This window comes from Lineus longissimus, chromosome 9, assembly GCF_910592395.1.
Source record: "Lineus longissimus chromosome 9, tnLinLong1.2, whole genome shotgun sequence".
Lineage (NCBI taxonomy): Eukaryota > Metazoa > Nemertea > Pilidiophora > Heteronemertea > Lineidae > Lineus > Lineus longissimus.
Genome location: NC_088316.1, coordinates 14,779,014 through 14,795,263, shown reverse-complemented (window position 1 = coordinate 14,795,263; position 16,250 = coordinate 14,779,014). Strand labels below are relative to the sequence as shown.

The 16,250-nt window shown below is 41.1% G+C and overlaps 1 protein-coding gene across 3 annotated transcripts in view; it reads left to right on the top strand.

Moving 5' to 3' along the window:
• Nucleotides 1-16,250, top strand: part of LOC135493212 (uncharacterized) — a 109,983-nt gene that overhangs the window by 38,661 nt on the left and 55,072 nt on the right. For all 3 annotated transcript variants that reach the window (XM_064780305.1, XM_064780306.1, XM_064780303.1), the window contains exon 3: nucleotides 7,838-7,970. The gene's annotated coding sequence lies outside the window, so the exon portion shown is untranslated. The remainder of the gene's footprint in view (nucleotides 1-7,837; nucleotides 7,971-16,250) is intronic.

Sequence of the window (16,250 nt, the reverse complement as noted above, 5' to 3'; positions counted from 1 at the left end):
TCTACCATTATGGCCGCTTTCATAATATGAGTTACATCGTCCCATGCCTTATGCCATTTATCACGCAGGGCATCGAATGTTCTTCATTACCAGCTATTGCCATAATTTATACTTTTGTACAGAAAGTACAGTTACCGTTGCATTTGTTGTTGATGAGCAGCTCCCGTTAAATGTAACTGGCAAATGTATAATGGATGTCCCAGTGATTAAATGATACGTGTGTATCTTACCTGACAGTATGGATAAAGTGATCGTGTATTTGAATTTATGGCTTATGTTGAAATGTTGCAAACTGAAGGCAAATTACCTCTACACGCATAGTAGACATTGCCAATGCCCTTTCCAAATGTACATTAATATGTAATTGACTCATTGCTGCCGATTTTCACATACAGAAAGAGTCATCCGCATGCTTCTTCGCCATGCCTGTTCAAGACTTTAAATAAAGTTGTCACCTGATGGATAGGATGGTTGTTACCCTTTCATCATTAGTCACTGGCCACGTAGAAAATAATCCAAATTCGTGAAAATTAAAATATACCTTTTTAAACTACATTTCAAGCACAAAATATAGCTTTTTAAGCTACATTTTTACAAAATTTCCTTGGGGCTGTATAACCAAACCGACACTGGCTCTACCTTTTCAATATACGGAAGCATCTTTTGATTGTAACCGATAACGTTGTGAAACACGCACCGGAAGACAAATGATGGGTTGATTGCCTTTCCGAATCATATCACTTTCCGGTAACAAAAAAGAATCATCCGCGCCCGAAGTTTGATGTGTAATAGTATTCGAACTGGTAGGGCAAGAGTTCCAACCGTGGTTTGCTCACCATGCTCTATACATTTGTGCATGGTTTCAGCATACAATGCACTGGTCTCTTCGGGCATGCGTCAGCTGCACCAAACTGCTAATAACTTTTCTTAGGATGTCCCTAGAAGATAGAACAATTAGCCTAGACATGGATGATGTCGTGACGGGGGTACAAAAAGTAAGAGAGACAATTATTGTAACATAGCAGGTCGTGAGTCACTGATGTAACTTGTCGCTTGCAGGTGGTGTCAACATGGAAGTTGATGCACTCTCGCTTGACATCTGTCCTGAAGGAAAGTGTGCGTGGTGACTTAGATGCCCAATTCATAGATATATGCTTGGGGTTAAACCATGTTTTTCACCAAATTGTAGGCTTTAATGGAATACATTGATAATAGTTTCGCCCTAAAGGCGTGTTTCGTTCGGGTCCTCTATTTACATCATGCAAACCTAATGATCAGAATTAACCACGGCCGGAGTGCAGTAATTTATCACGCGAGCGTGATGAAATTTTTCATGGTCCCAGCTGAACAGTCGTAAGTGAAATGTTTATTCAATACGTATAAACATTATATTTTTTTCAACATTTCAAATGTTGATGGAGCGATGCTTGACTTGAATAGAACATCCAAACTAATTGAACAGGGGACTGTAGAGTGATGCTTTCAATGTTTTGCCTTTCAGTATCACCCAACCCACATGCGAAGAAAAGCGAACGTGGCCATTCATTGTGAAGAACCCAATCTCTCGCACTCTGAAGTATAAATGCCGATGATGAAGATATATGTTCCTTTGGGCTTTCTTATATGCAAACCCTTGAAGATAAGATCTTTTGGGTCGTAGGAGTCAGAGGTTTGTTCGCCTTGACCCCTCGACTAACATAAAACCCCCTAATATATTGACCCTTGCATCAAAGGAACCGGCGCTGCGGCAATGCCTGAGTCAACAGATCGCGGTGATATAACAAGCTGGACTCCTCAACGAAATGACTTTCCATTGGTCGTAATTATCTCAATGTGTAACATTTGTAATGGCTGTAACATTCGTAATGGCCGCAGCATTTGTAATTGTATTTCACAGTCCGCTCAGTTAAGGGACATCGTGTCATTTCATCTCAGTGCCAGCCTCGCTCGCGGCGGCTGTTTAATCACTTTGTACAGTAGTTATTGATGGCGTAAATTGACCTCGCTCCGTTTGTGATAGCCGCTATTTGTGGATTACATGACCTTTATTTGTTCTTCGCACAAGGTAGGCAAATTATTTCTGCCATAATGCAAATGGTAGGTTTTTATGCTGCGTTTAATTGTATCCAACCTTGGTCAGAAGCAATCACAGACAATTTCTGAGTTTGCTCTTCGTTCTCTTTTGCTCTTTTGCTCTTTCTCACTTTCGTATCTTTGGATCGTACGGGAAGGGTCTCTTGAAGTTTCCATTTGGATGTGATCTTCTTAGCCGTTTAAAGACTTTTGAAACCAAACGAGGAAGACAGCTAGTCTAAATGGCGAGTTTAATTGGCTCCCTTTGAAATCATTTAATAGGTAACCTACATGTACGAAGTAGCTTCATGGTCAATTTTCAAATGAGAATTCAAAAGATGTATAGATAACAGCTGATGCCTTTGCCTTCAAGCAAAAGAAGCCACCTTCAAGAGGATTAAAGCAACCACTGAGTTATCTATTGATGTGATCGGAGTCAGGTTGCAGGCACTAAACTTAAGTTCCCTCAATGTCATGAGATAGAAAGCGATTACTATTGAGAGAAGACTTCAATAGCCCTTTATTGAGTAGCAATGTACAGCAATGACTTTTTTCTAAGCCTCTACTATTCCTGTTTTCCTTAGATATGGGATGCTTTTGTAAGCGGTGAGAGCTGCTGCGTTGAACGCACGTTGATGGTATTCAACGCGTACAAAGGATGTCTTTGCCGACGAAGTAGTTGAAAGGGAAGATGAATACACCAATACGATATAAAAATCAACTTGGCGTGTGTCGTGTTATTGTTGAGATTTGAAAGAGTCACATGTGGCAGCTGACTATTGGTGTTTGGAGTCAAATGAAATAAGCTGGTTGAAGTCGGGGGTTGAAGTTAAGCAAACTCCAATTGGATTCGTAGTTCGGCCGTGGTTGTCGCATTGAGTATCCATGCAACACGGTCCTGAAGACAAGATAAATGATGCACTCATTAGATAGGTCGCCGGATGCGGTTATTACCATTATTGGAGGCAATCGGTCCCATTATTAATTTGTTTTGTTCTCTAGGCAAACCTTTTACAGCAACACCCAGAATCCAATTATTACATTCCTCATATTCTGTCACAGCTACAAATATGTGGGCCTAATTGGTAACTTTGTCCTTAAACCTGCATTCTGACACTCAGGGTGGTTTAACAAAATAGTTTTTCACAGTGGGGTTAGTACGTACGTGTTATTATGTCGCCATGCTGAACATTTTAGCACGATTACAAATATGTGTCCCAGTCTCGCTGATGCGGAACGCCAACCAACGATGTAAATCACCAACGATCTCTCTCCCTCATATTTTCGTCGTAATATCAATAACCCCAATTGTTTTTTTATACACCGTGCATTGACATAAAGTTACAGGACAGAAATATGCAACAGGTCGTGAAGGTATGAAAACTACTGATAATCAAAAGGTCCCAGAACTTTATGAGGTCATTCAAAGATATTTCTTTACCACCAGTCCCTGCTGATGATGACCTTCCAAGGTTTTAACAACATGACAATCTCTGTTCATCCGATTATGGCGGCAGTGACCACTACCGACATGATGACACTGCTATTACACGACTGGCTGGAGCTTTTGTTCAAAGCACCGTGATAAAACGGCCATGCACAATGCTAATTAGGTACAATTTTACATGAACCTATCATTTGCAGCAATTATGCCTTGTGTCTTGTTGTTTCGATGTCATTGACAGAGAGACACGTCAAACTGCTGCACAGAATTATGTGCATTTTGTATCTTCTGATGTATTCAAGACTATTTCTATGGTAATTAACGGTTAGTGCATTGCAATTATTGGTGAATGGCGTTTGTCGTGACTTTCTTAGTCATAAGAAAAAAAATCTAGGTGACTTAACCCTTTATATACATAGAGTAAGATGCAAACAAAGTTAGTATGAACATCAGTGACATAACAAGAAGGGTCACACAGACAGTATGACAGAAAGTTACACCTTCAAATCACTATGATTGGCTTAAATGTACATTCGTTTCTACTTAAGACACGACGGATTTACATATAAATTTTTTTTTAAAGATTAGACTCAAGTTTACATGAAGCCTTGTAAGGCAAAATGTCGTTTAAGTGCGGACCATAATTCTACGCAAGGCCTTTTTTTCGGGTAGAGTAGTTCCAATCATGGCAGTCGATGAGACTATTCTTGTCCCATAATACTGCTGGCTACGCACGGCACATGTTTGTAATTTTGCGACTCCCGACCACTGAGACGTGATACCACCAATTTTAGTTATTTTCCATTCTGATTAAGATACACAAAGGTAAAAAGTTAAGAATGCTCGGCTTTGAAAGGCTTTGTCTTCTGAAAGAATGGTCAAGGGTCTTCGTTTGATTTGCCGTGGTAATGGTCAAACCCACACATATCCTTCGTGACAATATTTTGTGAGCCCCGGTGATTGAGTGGGTCAGTGATTACGCCATTCCGCTTTGCTTTCTTTGGGAAAGGGTGTATCAGCGCGTTGCTCCAGTCGGATTCAAATGGTGCTTCGGATATCTCTTCTAATTTGAAGGTAGGGTACATTTCAACATGTCTCTGCCTATGAGCTCTCTCATTCGACGGAATATCTAATTGGCTTAAAAAACTAGTAAGCGTAAGAGATTTGCCGTTCTTATTTTAGTGTCGGGCTAGGTGCGGGCGCAGTCGCCGGTCTCTCTTTGGTGAGGGGGTACATCTTCTCGGGAATGGAAATACGACAAAAGTAGTTTAAAGCGCAGGTCGGGCGAAATCACCTTTAACCACCCTTGAAAAAGCCCATTTAACTGATTTGAAAGTAGGCCCGCGTACCATATTATTTTGCAATTTCAATTCCTTAGAGTTTATGAGACTTTACTTTTTCTTTCCGACCTAACAGTGTGTGGGTTAATGCATGCGTTGTGTATTGGTCAAACGTCGATGCAGACGATATAACAATACCAATATTGATCAACCAGCAATACATTACCAGTATTGCCCCACCCCATACATACCGAGCATTTCACCCCCGCCCGAAGGAAGACCACCGAAGCTAGCTGCGAATAAAAACATTATTCACTGAGCAAACGTTCCGTGAAAAGCCAAGTCTAGCTTATCCAAGGCTGTTTTTACAGCACTTTACTTCAGAGAAATAAGCCAAATATTGGTAGTAGTTGCTAACTGGGTCTGAACAGCCCACTACAAAAGGTTGTTGGTATTGCTCTGTCCGTAAGGTATTGAGATTTGACCTCTGGGCATCAAGGCGTAATATAAAGTTCAAGTAATGAAAGATGCATAGGCGCTGATTGATGCAAATTGATATTACGGCATTTCATGTAACTGGTGTAACTGTAAGAAGCTATGTTACCTTTGGAATGTGCAACTTAAGACAACAGTAATGTTAACGCGTCAGCTCCCTGTTTGTTCAAGTGCGAGGTCACTTCACTGAGGTTCTACGTGGATTCTATAACATCGATTTATAATTTTGTTGATGATGCGAAAAAGCTGTTTTCACGGGATTTTACATCATTCGACTTTATCAATAGATCGCTGTAAAACACAATTAAACAACTTCATTCGTCACAAATATGCACGCATACTCATACTAATGGCCGGAAGCTAGTTGAAAGTCGAACTTGTTCACTTCCTTCCAATTTCCTAGCCTCTTCAAAATGCATTACTATTTAATTACTCTTTTGTAATTTGCACCACGTACCCTCTTGATATTAATTATTTTTGATTTTAACGGGATTTTTGCTTCAATGTTGTTCTTATTACCATGACTACTACGTCTACTACTGCTATCAGAACCGGAAGCTTAAAAGCATTTTTAATAAGAGTGTTTAGATATCCTTGACCTGTGGTCTTCTCCTACAAAACAATTACCAACAACTTTATGTCACCGCTCCCTTAATTAGTCGAATAAAATCCTTCATATCTTATTACTGCTGCACTGACCTTATTATACTAGCGACATTTCGTCCTATTTTAAAGTTTTCCGCCAAATGAAGTTTTTATTACAACAAAACCAACAAGATATCCTTCTCGGAAACCTCTGACATGCTTTAATGCCTATCAAAGTCTTCAAATTGAATGGACTAATCTTACTGATGCCCAATCAATCGAGTAAGGACAATTCGATACACTCATTTGCTATTGCAAACGCATATTATTATTGTGTACGGCACATGACGATTGTGTTATGTGAGTGTACAACCTGGCACAGCAAGGGGCTTCACAGTTCCTGACCCACATTAATGTCAGATTAAATGATAACACCCAGCCGCCTTCGCACGACGGGACTCATGATGTTCCCCCGAACCTTGATGCTGTGATCAACATCGCACCCCCATAAAAGGAGTTTGTCTTGGCTAATAATTTAATGAAGCCTTGAGGATAAGCCAACAGCTAATATTTTTCTGGGATATCATGTATACACGTAATTCCATTGCTACAAGGCCATACATCTCAAACAAAACTGGTCAATGAAAGCTACCTTGAAGTGTCCTCAATCTGTCCTGAGTGTAGGTCGTCACGTGGGTCGCGGCCATCATTCCACAAAGGCAATGTGAATGGTAATGCATTATGCATGTGCACAGATGAATACACGAGAGCTCGTTGACTTCAAGTTTGAAAACGGATGGAGCGGTTGGTTGGGGAGGGATGATTTGGAGCTGAATTAGGAGATCTTATATTCTTATGCACAACATGAACTCATTGACCCAGAGGAACTTACCGCAACTACAAAATATGCCTTTGCCATATACATACTTTAGCAATTTGACCCGCACCAGGGAGAATTCATGAATCTTCCCTGAACTGACAAGGATACGTTGACCATGCACGGTTAGCAAGAATGAATAAAGTATTTATCTAGCATTAATACTAGTATTAAAGCAGGCGGATGATTTTTCACTCTCACGAAGGATGCACAGCATCTGCCAGCTTCTTCTACACAAACCCGCAACTTTGGCTCAACCAAACCTTAACAATAATATCCAATTTATTCATAACTTCATAAACGATGTATTTACCAAATACGCCTTCAAACTCCCAATTCATTTTAGACACTGCCGCCTAATCCCAACGGGTGAATTTTCCGGCGGCATTTAATTCAATAAAATGTACACACTGGCCATAACATAGGTTTATCGCTTGGTTTATATCACTTTAATGGAGGATGCCATCTGGATATCAGATCGGGAATGTAAAAAAGCGAAGAAAGCAAGGTTTTATTTTGAATGGTGTTATGATTTTCTCCCTTGGTCCGTGATGGACGGGCAACCCATCCAGTGCTTTCTGTGCGGCTCCGATGGCTCGTAGTCTGGCGCAAATGTTGCAGTCATGGTGCTGTCGTTGGTCGACAACTATTTCGAGGCTGTTCATTCTAAACACAAAATAGACCGAAGGTCAAGCTGTAAGCTTTGAGCATCCCCCCGAAGAAAAGATCAAGGGAATGTATACATGTACATGAACTCTTCCCGGATCAAAGATGTTTTTTTTCCTTTAGATTACCCACTCCAATTGTTCTGACCCATGACCCGCACCCTCCAAGCCGGACACCATTGTAGCCATTGAGCGAGATTGTATCCCATGGTGCGCATGAGCGTCCAGCAGGCATCTCTGTCACACTTCCGAGTCTTCGCTCTCCCAGCTGTCGCGACGAGAGTTGCCAGTAGTGACGTCACACCTCGCTCTCGTGCTGAGCGCGATGAATATGCCTTGATCACTGCAGTGCAATTAGAGTCGTCTGCCATTAACAAGTCCATGAGTTGTAATGTGCCCTTCTAATCTTTCGTTCTAGGATACCTCGATCGATCACTAAGGATTGAGTTGCCGAAGTGGACACTTTTATAGGAACATTGGTCGGACTTTTTGTGGATATTAGTCGGATTCTTCTACAAAGTATATACTCTGGACCCTTCCTCGTCGTACTGGTAAGTTATTTTCATATTCATATCACACCCTTTTTTCGCTCCTATGGATACGGGATACGAGTTCATTATCACTACGCGTATTTTAAGTTTTGGTACATGTAAAAAAATTTTTTTGTAGATATAATGCGAGGCAACTTGTATAAACCAGGCGTTAATATGTCCCTTGAAGTGTTTTTATGTCTCAAGCGAGACTGAGAGTTCTGATGAATATCCATGGAGACGTACTAATATTGAATGGCATTTCAATGGTCTTTCACATTTGAAAAAAGTTTATGACGGAGATATTGTTGTCAAATCATAACTTTTGAAAGCTGAGTTTCAGTCTGAATTGCTTTGCGTTTACGAGAACGGGAATTCCAAAGTCCTTTAAGGTTGGTACTGATGTATACGAGTTGATACGTTGAACCTACTGATAGGTCTAATGAAAAATAATATCATTCATCAAATGACTATTAAAGTAATTAACGAATTACATGATGGTAGGATCTTAAGTATGTTCAGGCCTAAAATCTTTTTCTATAAAAAATATTTAGTTGGCCTACATTCTCTTTTTTTAAATGCGTAAGTTTATGCATAACTCTCTACAAGGGTCTAGTGTTTTACAGGTAAGCCTAATGCATACCATTTTGTATACTGTGAACACCAATGCAAGTAAACAAACTCATCAGAAGGACCTAAACATACCATTGCCTGCTACACCTTGAGTTACATCAATTTGCTTACATTTACTAAATCTGTTCTTTCGTGTATACAGTGTGTCGCAGAAATGTGTCAAAAAATTTATTAGGCTAAACGAAATATAGTGTTAGCCACACAAGGAACGTAAACAAACACTGCGATACCTGACGATCAATAAAAATATCTTCATTTTTTGCGGTAAACTTTATTTCTTTCGTTGCACCTCGCCTTAACGTTAATTCGTAATTGCATGTACCTGCAGTATCTCTGGGGTATCAACTGTGTTGGTGTCGGTGTGTTTTTTAACACTGGTTTCTCAGTGTGCTTATCAAACGAGTCATGATTCGTTTCACGGTCGTTTTATGCGCAATTTCTATTTTTCTCAACTTTTCTTCTATACTAAGATACCATACCACAACAGTATGCGGTGTGTCAGGTGGTCAAATACCTTAGGCGTTGACCAAGTGCCATAGTGGTCAGCAAATCTCCCCCAGGTCCTGAGGGGCGAGTTAGGGGTCAGACAGGGAGCATAAGGAAATTACAAGGTATCTAACAAGATTATAAGATTCATGTCGCTAAGTCATAAAGGACGCCAGTTGACTGAAAATCGACCGTTTTAACTACTTTCTAATAATAGGATACGGCGGTTACTGTTGTATCACAAAAGGATGAGTTGGTCCATTTGCCTGACAATGGTGTGCGGAACTCCGGGCCGAAATCGGGATAATGCAGAAATCTGGTCAATCCTCCCTGTGATAAATCAAAAGGAAGAATGCTGACTGCTTCAATGGCCTTCGTGTCCGATTGAAAAATCTTAGAAAATTTCCATTTGAAAAGATATGGTTTTTCAATTTTGAAAAAGGACAGGTCATGTTAATAGGATGTTCATGTGTTAAAATCACTGATAAGAAGAAATTTTCATTTTATTCCCAGACTTCAAACGATGATTAAATCTGATAAATGGTACTCATGCTTATTGAAATAGTTTATTGTGACCTATCTCAAAGGTTCAAGTTGTGTTGAGAGGAGGCCCAATCACATTATGGTTAGTCTTAAGTCTGCCGCCTACTTCAAGTAAGAATGTAACAGTAATTACTGCTCATTTGTTCGCACTTGATCAAATGGTGATCAAGGGAATACTTTCATTTCTCGGTCTTCCCATCATATATACTGATACTTCTTTTCTGAGACGAAATCCAGTGTCGTTCCAACATCAGTGACACCACACAAGCCATGCAATCATATCGTGTAATTTCACCCCAAGTGTTGTACATCTGAATTGCAAACATTGGTCACAGTGGTGTCATTCGACATCCTTATACGGTTGAACAGCCCGGTGATCGATTACGAAGGGCTGCAGATGCGGTTGGTGTACCCACGAGTCCACCGGTCTGTTTGTCAACTTCAGCCATATCAGTTACAGCTGAAGACCTTTACATGTACTTCAGAATGAGTTACTACGCAGGTGGGTGAAGTTTGGATTTCCTGTCACAGCCTCCTTCATCAAGGGTTAATGGACCCAGTAGGGCAATAGCTGGTGTATTTATGAGTCGATTTCAGTGTCAACTTAGCCGTATTCATTACACTCCATACACAGCTGCGTGTGTTCAGAAATCCATCAGAATCTCAAACCAAACGAACCCTATTGAGTATTCCGCATTTGACCTAACTCCATTAATTGGCCAAACATGGAATTTTTAACAATGACCTCCCGGGCATTCCAAAACACGCCAGGTCCATTCTATTAAAATATGAGATTCTCAAAACGGATCAAAGTAAAAATAATTCCATTGAGGGCGTGTACTTCCCTCAAGGGGATGTCCTCTTAAAAATACAGTCGGGTCACGAAATGAGAGCAGACGGTCTGAGGACCGCCACGGCCACTGGCTGAAATTCTTTCTTCACGACTTCGTTCCTGTGGGAGAGGGCCGGGAAAAACTTCGAAAAGAAAAAAAAACAACCAAAGAATTGGGCGCTAAATATGGAGACTGTTGTTTTTGAAATATCATACAGATGGAGAATGTGGCATTCAAACATACGCAAATTAATATTTTTTGGTTAATTATTTGCACCAAAAAGTCTTTTTTCACGGGTCATTTGACATTATATCAATTATATCAATCCCATTGCGATACCATCATTGCAGCCGGACACTTCGGTTACTAAGATACGCTAGTTTAGCATGTAGCTTACACCAATGAAACCCAATTAGCAAGCATTCATACATGCTTACGAAATAAGCGACGCTTCTTCATGTCTATCAGTGTGAAACAATATGTAAGTCAGCCGTTTACGCCCGGGGCAATGCTGTAACCTCGTATGCATTTTAAATGTCATTACATGAGGAGGGAAGCTCTGGTTTTTGCTGAAGCCAGACACCGATTTGACGATTATCTGTACGTTTCGACTACATACATGTACGATCTACGACATTTGAAATTCAATTATTAAATCATGTCCACATCTGTCGCAATGACACCGAGAGCGCATGCTGGTGCATAATGACTTTCAAAGTATAGGCCTATCTGGTCAAGGTCGTATATTTCAGAATACCTCCAGTGTACAAAATGAGAGTTAGTGGTGATACCAAAAATATATAAGGCGAGCGATTTTGATACTGAGCCAAGGCCCCCGGTAGCAAGAACCTTGGCTTCACTTCTTATAAATAGTAAATAAGAGAAAAGCTTGGGGCAAGGAGACGATGTCATATGCCAGTCCCTTGTCATTATCCGCACCCAACCCCATAATCCTACCCAATCCGCCCATTACAAAAGCTGCCAACTCGTGTTGAGTAATTTCTGCGTGCGCTTCGGCGCCGTATCTTTCAACTTCTGTCCTTGACCCCGCGGCCGTGCAGGCGTTTAGTCCTTGACGCGGTGCCCGGCATGCGCGTTAGCGTGCGTTATGTACCTTTCATTCCATTAGCAATGGAGGAAGCTGCGGCTTATATATCGGATTAGCAAAACGATAGTGACTAATATTCACTTCGAGACGAAATGACAAATACACAAATTGGATGAACACCATAATCATCGTTTTGGCGTTTATTTGTTTAAAGCTTCAATTATCGGCTTCTGAAATATAATGACCTTGCATTTCGCACTTCAAGTTCTTGTTCGTCATCAGTGAATTAAATTCCAGGTCAAGAAGTGAGTGCATTCCACTAAATACTCGCTCATCTCTATTTTGCTTTCATTCGTTTGCGCCACTTAATGAAAAAGTAATTGACAAAGTCGATACTTATGAAATAGAATAGATCCGGAGTGATTCTGTAACCCAGTCTCTTTAGATGGTATAATTCCATGTACCATATTGGGTGTAACACCACATAGAACCTTTCAAAGAAATATGTGGTATAAATACATGACGTATTGAGTATAATCGTTGACTTACTTGCTGAATGAAGATGCTCTTTCTATGGAAGCTTTCCTGTGACGCGAGAGTCTCGAAACCATTCACAGTGGTAGTGATCCGAACGCCTTCTTTTTAATGCTTTTCATTCTCCAACTTTAGTACCAAGCAATTAAAAAATGCACACCGTATATTGACAAGACATACGCGGAGAATTTCAACAACCGCCAACACGCAAGGCACAACACTCTTGGACGTGTTTACTCAGGGATATTGTACATCTCTTGATGGATGCCTGGTTCATATATGTTCATCGTCTGCTACTTTTATTCGATGTCTTCTGCTACCCCGAATTCCGAATGTAAACAAACCATCGTATTCAAGTGTCCTCGGTACTTGCTGCAATGTTTGTACTCATCGCTTGAAGATACAGCGAAGGGAGGTTCCACTGTATAAGCATTCCTACAGGGAAACTTCAAGTCAACGAATGCCCGTTGGCGAAAATCTCCCGAAGGAATGAAAAGCCCTTGCACGATTCTAGATCATGGGGACGGAGACACTATTCCTACATGTTCATCCCGTAGGGCATCGCCCTATGTGCGTTCTGCGTACTCAAATTGGAAGTCAAAGTGAAATTGATGATTGTCCACCCCTCCATGATTTCCCGTTTTCCTATAACAATATTGTAAGTGACTGACTCATCGCAAATAACCGATAGTTTACGTATTATACCACTACATAAAGGGACAAAATTGTCGAGGCTTTCCTCGCCCCATCCCGCTTCCTTGGTCGAACAACGCCAGTAATCGCCCTACAATCACTCCAAAGGCGTCATCCAGTGCAAAGCGTTTAGACGTCACTTTCAATACACTCGCAACCCTCCAAGACAAAGATCTCATACACTCGCACTAATCAAGAACAAATCGGGAATAAAACAACCTAATGTGAAGCTGTCCGCGACCGCAGAATCAACGCAATTGTCACGTTAGCCAATACAACAAGATATGCCAAAGAACCAGCGGGTTCTCCGGCTGCCTGGGGCGTGTCGTTTTCTCCGTTGAGTGTCTGATTGATATACGATTTTTTATGGATGTTTCTGCCAGTTTCTATCAAGCTTATTACTTGTTAGCAGTTGTTGAAGCTGCATCAAATCAGCTACTCAAATCAGTCACTCTTTCTATGCCTAGATTGACATTTTTGTCAGCGCTGGTGACACGTGTGCGATATTGATGTCTCGTGCCGGAACATTTCAAATCGGGCAAGAGACTGTGAACTAACATTGCATGTTTGCTGTGCCTCGCTTGCTTAGCATGTTTCTTGGACTGGTTGATATAGAGCATGCTCGATTATTTGACTTCCTTATTTGATAGCCATCTGCCTGTACAGCAAGCTTGAGCTAATACAGTTTTGCTTTGGGCCGTCTGAGAGTTCATTTGTCCTGATGATCCATCCCGTTGTCGATTTGGTCCATAGCACTGAAACGTGAAGATGTAACTGAGATTATTGCTTTAAAACAATAAATGGACCAGCCGCCGCGATAAAAATCACGAGAGCGTAGACTCTGATCTAAGCAGAGTGTGGTCAGAAATAGAAAAGTAAGCGCGCGGCGTCTAAGCCTTCCTCAGATACCAAAAGGCAGTTCTGTCATTCCGACCACCAATGCCCTTGTCCTTGCTCTTGGCCGCACTCCGAGTTTCATGGGGGCGTGCCGCCGATGGCTTGGGAGAGGCTGAGCTTCCATCATTCCGACGACGTGAAGAAAGGAATACGGCAAATTATTCTTGACACAGCCAGTTGTAAGTATTGACCACGTTCATTCAATACGCTTAGTCAGGTCGGACATAGACTAATCCTGCTTATGATCCCTCAGAGATGCGAAGGATTAGGGCACGTCTAGAGATCTGTATCAGCTAGCCCAAGGGATGGGACATAAAATCAAAATCACTGGGATTAATACTGTTAAGGGTGTCGTTTGCTATCAAGATCACAAGGAGAGGATAGCGCGGACTCTGTAATGACAGTCGCGTGAGATACCATCACACGGGCCGGGGTAATGTCTGGTAAATATACTCGGCGTTGCCATCTACCGTGGTGTACATTATCCGTTCCATGGCCTCGATCGGTAGGAGAGCCTCCTGTTACACCTCCCTCAGCCCTTATTTTGGACTTGTCACTCGCAGCTGAACCTTCTAAGTGTGTTAATAGCGGCCTTTTTTTACGAGCTTGTGCATGTCTATCTGTGTATACTCGGTAGTTTTAGTTGTAAGCATTTGTTCTACCTCAAGAGACAAGTTGCGTACCCAGTGTAACGTTTTTGGTTGTTTCCATCTGTTAGCGTTTCCATGCGATATACACTACAGGAAGAGAGGCCATGACTTTTCAAGAGGGAGAGGCATGATTATGCTTGTCGCAGACTGGTAAAACTACATGCCTCCCTGCGAGATCTCGTGATATTTGGGTGGTCGATAGAGTGTCGGTCTCTTTCGTCTTGACTCGAAAATATTACACGATTCGCCGAGAGCAATCTCGCTAGGCAGCGCTTGCAGTCACTAGGGTATTAAGGCGTATAGACACTGGAAACCAAAGCGCAATAAGGCGCATTTTCACCGCGTTCCCATTATCGGTATCACTTGCCCTCATCTTTAGTGTTGCAACCATGTAACCGACGGAAAATAATATTCAGTCCTTCAGCTAGCAACGCCTTCATTACAGACGTATATAACCCTTTTTTCTTTCAATGAGGTGACTTTGACGCACATGTATATGCATTGTAAATCTGTAACATTACATCATGGAATTTGTTACAAATTCAAATGAGGGTTGGCTAGTTGGAATTTTACAATATGTAAGATTTTGTCACTTATATGGTAGTTGTTAGTCATTGATACATGTATAATGATTAGGCCTATATACTTTATGAGGCCATCATCACCAAGCGGCAACAACTGTGTAAATGCGTAAATTAACCCATTAATAGGACACTGATAGCATTAAACTGGTTTTAGTGGACAAGTTAAGGGTTGACCATAGCACCAACCTTTCGACCAGAATTTAAAATCCTTAAGCAGTCAGAACGACGTGAATGCCAATTTCAATGGTGGGAGTCTGTACTTTGATTTCCAAAGAACAGCCTAAGGACAGAGTCACAACCAGAATGCAGGGATGGGTTCACTTAAAGTGCAGTAGTAGCAGGATTTACTTCTTCTTTCAGCAACAGTCACTAACTACTGCAGGATGTGTTGAAAGGGAGAACTAGGCCGAAAGAATAAAAAGGAGCCATATACAAAATCGCAACCAAAAGGTCAACACTGATCCAATGAATAAACAAGGACGACTTAACACAAACCTATTTGTTCATGGTGGGAGAAAGAATGGAGAGGCAAAATTACTCTAATTGTCACCCCCGTGCTGAAACCAATGTCATAGACACTGTTTAATGCCTTAGAACTATTAAACTGGGAATGCATTAAGGAAATGACTTTTGTAAAAACAGTGAAAACATCCAGGTTTCCACCGTTGATTGTTCTATTTCCTGATTCCTTTGGATTTAGCGAGTAATTATAGTATTTGGAGTTGACTTCGTGTTTGGGCTTTTTATCTTTAAAGAGGCGTAAATAAATAGGCTTAAATTAGTCATAGTTTCCTGTCGGTTCCTGTTGCCAACTGCAATGTAGAAGGTGTGCCAAAGTTGTAGGCCTATGACTAAATTAGGACCCATCCCTAATGACCCTGCTCAAGCAAATTGTTTGAAAACGGTGTATTAATGAATGATTATGTGAAAGGTTCGGGCCATCAGTTTTTGGTATGCTATTAGAAGGGGAAGCACTGGTACGAAGAAACACTCACAGATATGACAGATACGTACACCGGCATGCCCATTTATCTCTTTCAGTACAGCATTTTGACGACAGAAAACATGATAGAAATTATTCATTCATGAGCTGATGGAGTTCACCAGATTCTCATTTAGATAATTTCTTTTCGGTCGCTTCCCAGATATTACCTCAAATGCTGAGCTGTATTCCATCACAACATTCAGGTCTTGTCGCACGCTGACCTGACGCAAATGCGCTATGATATCGTCTATTTGCCAAAACCCCATCATTCGTGTCAATGAGCGAGACCCACCATAATCAAGAAGTACATCGTATTCATTAACGTTGCCTAGACCACTGGGTTGTAACATTTTTCTCAGTATCGCAAAAAAAGTATCTTCCAATCCGGTTATTATTAGTCAGCGCATAAAAACCT